The sequence below is a fragment of the Orcinus orca genome, chromosome 16, assembly GCF_937001465.1.
Source record: "Orcinus orca chromosome 16, mOrcOrc1.1, whole genome shotgun sequence".
In the NCBI taxonomy this organism is placed as follows: Eukaryota; Metazoa; Chordata; class Mammalia; order Artiodactyla; family Delphinidae; genus Orcinus; species Orcinus orca.
Window position 1 is genome coordinate 85,816,691 of NC_064574.1, and position 6,159 is coordinate 85,822,849.

Consider the following 6,159-nt stretch of genomic DNA (forward strand, 5'->3'; position numbering starts at 1 on the left):
GAGTAGTATTCCGTTGTATAGATATACCACGATTTTCTTATCCACTCATCCACTGACAGACATGTGGGTTGTTCCCATTTCTTGGCTCCTGTGTTCAGTGCTGCCGTGAACATTCCCAAACAAGTGTGTACGTATAGGAGTTTATTTCTGAGACCATGCAGGCAGTGAGAAGCAGATCTTAAAACACGTAGGTTCCCTGGCTCCCAACCTAATGTATATTCTTGGACTGTGTTGGACTTAGACACCGCCAAGAGATGCAAGGATGAAGGTGGGCAGGCAGCCAGGTCCTGGCTATTCCCGAGCTGATTTTAACAATGAATCAGAACCAGAAAGTTGCTGCTGAGTCGGACCCTTCCCAGATGTTCAGACGAGTCTAATATCATACAGATCAAGCCACCTGGCGAAGAGGATTCAAAGAAACAAAAAGGGTTTGGTCTTATACTTTCCTTTAAAAGATAAGCACATGCGCGCGAGCACACACACACACACACACGCACACGCGCACACACACACACACGCTCCATCCTGTCATAAGTTGAGCTCTTGAAACAGCACCAAATATTTTAAATACTTGGAATTGATTCTCAAAAGATTCCTCCCAGCAAAACCCACTCAGGATGCTCCTCTGGGCCTGGCATTTCCTTCATCTTCCCAAACCCAGGAGAGCACCTACGTAAATGACAGCTACTGAGAAGACATGACCATTGTTACCGGAACAGAAAGAACCCCACATTTCCAGATTTAAAACCTCTGCATTTCACGGGTCCCTGGAACTGTCTTTGCTGCTGTATCTTGAAAGAAACATGATCAGCCCCATGATCATGGGCCCTGGCAGGTTGCAGGCTTTGAGTTACGGCTTTGAATCTTGCTATATGTTGGCTGTTATGCAAAATTAATTATCTTGGTCATTTGAATGTTTTCCCCAAACATACTATAATCTCACTACAGACTACTCCATACCAGAGCGAATCTCCAGCCAGATTCCATTTAGGAAATTGAAGGTAATTTAGAGTTATAAGATTTGAAAGAAAAAAAAGGAAGCAGCAGCCCCTTTCTGTGCTAAATGCTAATCTGGTCTGTCTCTATAATGTAGGAGTGACGTTCATTTGTTGGGGAATGGCTGTAAGTGTGTAGGAGACTTGGGGCAATGGATGCGGCAACTCAGAATTTTTGAGTGAGTTCTCTGGAAATAGACTGTGCAAAAGAATTCTGGGATACAGGCTGCAGAGGACAGGAGGCCACCTGGCTTTCCGGAGGATGGCATTTGTCGGCTGGCGAGCAGGCGAGTCCGTGGGAAATATAGCCCTTCTACCTGAGAGACAGCTGTGGACAGAGAGAAGGCAAGGCTGTGGAGGAAGCAGAAGGGGAAGGGATGGGACCTGGACCACATGGGCTGGCCTGCTTTTAGCTAACACCGTGTGTATTAGTTTGCAGGGGGCTGGGGGGCCGGGGCTGCCTTAACAAAGTACCAGTCTGAGCAGCTTAAACAACAGAAATTCATTTTCTCACAATTCTGGAGGCTGGAAGTCCAAGACTGCACTGTCTGCCGGGTTGGTTTCTCCTGAAGCACCATTCCTTGGCTTATAGACAATGTCTCCCCGCCCCACCCCCATCTTTCTGTGGTCGGCCCTCCGTGTGCATCTAGGTCCTAATCTCCTCTTCCTATAAGGACACAGTCAGATTAGATTAGGGTCCATCCTTACAATCTCATTTTACCTTAACTACCTCTTTAGAGACCCCATTCTCCAAACACAGTCATGTTCCAAAGTCCTGGGGTCAGGTCTTCAACACGTGAATTCATGGGGGACACAGTTCAGACCATAATGGAGTGTAAAGCCCCAGTGACCCTCCAGCCAGCCACCAGCTTGTCTCACCAGATGCCCAAGAGCTGAACCTGCCCTCCCTGCTCCCACCCACCCCCATTCCTAGTGCTTTCTGCACACAGTAGCCAGAGTGAGGGATGTTCTTAAAACATCTATCAGATCATGACGTTCCTCCAGGCCTTTGGTGGCTTTCCATTGTGTTTTGAATAAATACAGACTCTCCAGCAGGGTCCCAGAGCAGCCCCTGCCTCATTCTCCTGCTCTGATCTCCATTCACTGTGCTCAGGACACCTGCGCTCTGTGTCTTCCCCTTGATCCCCTGGGCCTTTTCTTCTGTGCCTCAGGGATTTGCATGTACTATTCCTTCTGCCAGGAGACACTTGTCTCTGCTTGTCATCTAATGAGCTCACTCCTACTCACCCTTGGAGTCTCCATTTAAATATCACTTCTGCAGGAAAGCCCTCCGAACCTCCCTCCTCCTGATTGAAAGAAGCCCTTCCACTCCCTGGCATGGGACAGCCACTCCATAGAGATTGCTCAACAGAAGAGAAAATGAATAACTAACATATGACCCAGCAATTCCACTCCTAGGCATATATCCGAAAAAAACAAACACTCTAATTTGAAAAGACACATGCACCCCCAATGTTCATAGCAGCACTGTTTACAATAGCCAAGACATGGAAGCAACCTAAATGTCTATCGACAGATGAATGGATAAAGATGTGGGACATATATACAATGGAATACTACTCAGCCATAAAAAAGAATGAAATTTTGCCATTTACAGCAACAGGGGTGGACTTGGAGGGCACTATGCTAAGTGAGATAAGTCAGACAGAGGAAGACAAATACTGTGTGATATCGCTTATACGTGGAATCTAAAAAATACAAAACTAGCACATGAAACAAAAAAGAAGCAGATTCACAGACATAGAGAACAAAATAGGGGTTACCGGGGAAAAGGGAAAGGGGTAGGGGAAAGAAGGGTTATTATGGGATTATGTGAAATAGTGTGTGAAACTTTTGAAAACTGTGAAGCTCTATAGAAGTTAAAGAATCTTTCAATTTGAAAAAAAGAATGAATGAGCAAGTAAGTGAACAAACAAACATATCCAAACACAGTATGGTAACTCCAACCCCTCCAGTGAAAGTTGCAGTGTCAACCACGGGTTCATGATCTCAGCCTTGGTGCCGAGGAAACACCCACACCCACGGGGAACTAGGGGTGTTCTCACCCTTGCCCACCCAGAGGGGCCTGCCAGGAAGCACTCACCTCTCTCACTTCTTATCCCCACAGCCCACGGCAAGTGAAAATCCACAGCTATGAGAGTTTGGGCTCTCTCTGGCCCATGACCCTCCCACCCAAACTTCTGTCCCACTGGAAATATCAAATTATAAATTTAAACCAAGAGAGTGAAGCTGAGAAGTGTTGCAAGTGGCAGTGAGAGTCCCTGTTAGACTTTCCCTGATTTCTTTCTCTTGGATTAATACTATCCAAAAACCTATTCAAGCCAGTCACTCCTTCCACCTTGGAATGATGGTTGTGAGTTAACAGACAACCATCAAAGAACGTTAACAACTTTGTTCAGACTCCAGCAAGTGTAATTGTTAGTGAAATGTGAGAACAACATGGGTAAATGGTTCCCTGAAAGAGTGAATCTCGTTCCCTGGTAAATGACACGGTCAGAGATGAGGTCCTCACCCTGAGATGAGGTGAGACTCGTTTCCTGGGACGCTGATTCCAGGAAGCATTGCAGACATTGTCCGACAAGACACCCAAGTCCTAACCCCTGAGACCGGTACAGCAAAGGGGGGCTTTGAAGATGTGGTTAAGGCTCTTGAGGCAAGGAGATTGTCCTGGGTCACGTGGGTGGGCCCTTATACAACCACGTGTCCTTATGGTACCGGACGCACAGCGAGGCCAAACACCACCAAAACGCCAGAGTTTGGAGCACAGAAAGGTTTATTGCAGGGCCGTGAAGGAGATGGGTGGCTCATGCCTTAAAAACCCCAAACTCCCTGAAAGCTTTCCCCAAAGCCCTTTTATAGGAACGGTGGGGGAGGGGCGTGGTTCGTTGGTGCGAACTTCTTGGTGTGGGATCCTCTGTTCTTGAGGTCAGGTCATGGTCAGGTCACCATGTTCCTGTAACCCTCCACCAAAATAAATGTTATTCTCTGTTCTGACAAGAAAAGGGTAGGTCCCAAGGCACAACTTTCATCCTTTGAGGTCCAGGCCTGGCTGAGAGAAGGGGGTCCCTGCGGGAGGAGGGGGGGCGTGGGGGGGAGGGTTACCCTGCCCCAGAGCGTTCGTCCGGCACCCAGTCTGGGTCCTCCCGCCAGTGCCCAGGCCTGGCTGAAGAGACAGATCTCAGTTGGTGGCTCCCTTCGGGGCCGGGTCCCCAGACCCTGCCCAGCCGTCCTCGCTGAGGGAGCCAGGCACCCAGGACCCAGCCGGCCCTCAGCCTCCTCAGGCTGCCTAAACGGTGGGGGCCACGTCCCCCAGACTGTGTCCCACGCAAACTGCCTCTGCCATTAGGTCGCAGAGGCAGGGATGGGGGAGAGGGTCACCGCTGCCTCAGGGTCTGGGCCGGGCCAGGGGGTGGTCCTGGTCAGGGCTCTGGAGCTCTGCAGGACACACCCCCAGCCTGTTCGCTGGGCCCCCAGCTCACCTGCCAGCCCGAGGCCGGGGAGCTGGAGGGCCCCGGGGAGAAGACCAGGGTCTTCCTCTTACCTCACTCTCCACCTGACGACCACCACTCCACCGACCTTTGGCTCAGTGCCCCTGGGACGGTGGCAGCTTGACAGTCGCTCACTAGGGGGCGAGGCCCACTGCAGCGCCGACCAATGGCTGAGCAGGTCCTCTGACTCCCTCTAAGCCTCAGGCATTAATGGTCTCCGGGTAACCGTTGCCTGGTACCGGGATGAGATGGGGGGCGGCGGTAAGGGCGCGCTGCAATGGCCGAGGGCTAAGGGCCGCGCACTGCAGCGCTCTATTACACTTATAGGAGGGAGGTAGAGATCTGACTACGGAAGAGAAGGCCTTGTGGAGACAGAGGCAGAGATTGGAGTGATGTGGCCATAAGTCAAGGAATGCCGAGGATGCTGACAGCCACCAGAAACTGGAAGAGGCAAGGAACTGAGTGTCTCCTAGAGACCCTGGAGGGAGCATAGCCCCACCAACGCTTGGTTTCAAATCAAAGATACTGATTTCAGTCGTCTGGCCCCCAGAACTGTGAGAAAACAGTGTCTGTTGTTTTGCAGTCATCAAGTCTATGGCCATCTGTTATGGAAACCACAGGAAACCAATATAGGAAGAAAACCAATACTGTGCATGTCACCAAGCAGCTTACTGCTGTGGGCAACTGGGGCTCAGTCCTGCAGGGCCAGCGGGACCCTCTATGGATCCCATCCCAGCTGGGGGATGAGGAACTGGGTAATTGATTCAGTCTCATCAGTCATTGGTTAGAAGGCATTCCTGGGAGGCTCCACTCTCTGTCCCAGGTGCAAACCAGGCAGGTGTCAGCAGCCAGAGAGAGCTCTCAGAAAGAGCTATAGCTGCTGCAGTTACAAGCCAGTGGTGGGTCAGTGTGCATAGAAATGAGGACTGTCAAGGGCATGTGGGCAAGGCCCCGACGATGTCTACTACATGTACGAAAATAAACAAAAAACTCAAAAGGGAAAGCCCAAGCTAGGGCACAATGTTGGACATGCACTAAGACCTTTTCCAGTGAATACATTTCCACTGAATACCAACCCACAGCTCCAATGTTACCTATTAAAACAGCCTGGAATAGCAAGAAGAACTAACACTGGTTGAGTGTTTGCCTTGATCAGACACTTGTGTCCATCTTTCCACTTACTGGCCATCACTCTGTATAGAGCACTAGGTCAGTCTAAGGCTGCTGTAACAAATTGCCACAAACTGGGGGGCCTAAGACATCAGAAGAATATTGTCTCCCAGTTCTGGAGACCAGAGGTCTGAGATCAAGCCATGCCCCTCTACCACAGCTCCTGTGGTCGCCGGCGATCCTTGGTGTTCCTTAGCCTGTAGACACAGCACTCCAGTCTCTGCTTCCATCTTCTCGTGGCCTTCCGCAGGGTCCAGGGTCTGCCTCTCTGTATCCTCTCCTCTTCTTATAGGGACCCTCATGCTTGGATTTAGGGCCCACCCCAAACGCAGATGATCTCATCTCCAGATCCTTAACTAACTACATCCGCAAAGACCCTATTTCCAAAGGGGGCTGCATTCTGAGGTTCCAGTGGACATGAATTTAGGGGGGACACCATTTGACCCACTATAAGTAGTTGTGGCAGTGGCATTTTTACAAATGAG

General features: G+C 50.2%; 1 long non-coding RNA gene across 1 annotated transcript in view; it reads right to left on the reverse strand.

The window, feature by feature from the left end:
- The window catches only part of LOC125961498 (uncharacterized), a 9,322-nt gene extending 4,725 nt beyond the window's left edge, over positions 1-4,597 (reverse strand). The window contains exon 1 of the long non-coding RNA XR_007472280.1: positions 4,558-4,597. This is a non-coding gene — a long non-coding RNA (uncharacterized LOC125961498). The remainder of the gene's footprint in view (positions 1-4,557) is intronic.
- Between the last annotated feature and the right edge of the window lie 1,562 nt (positions 4,598-6,159).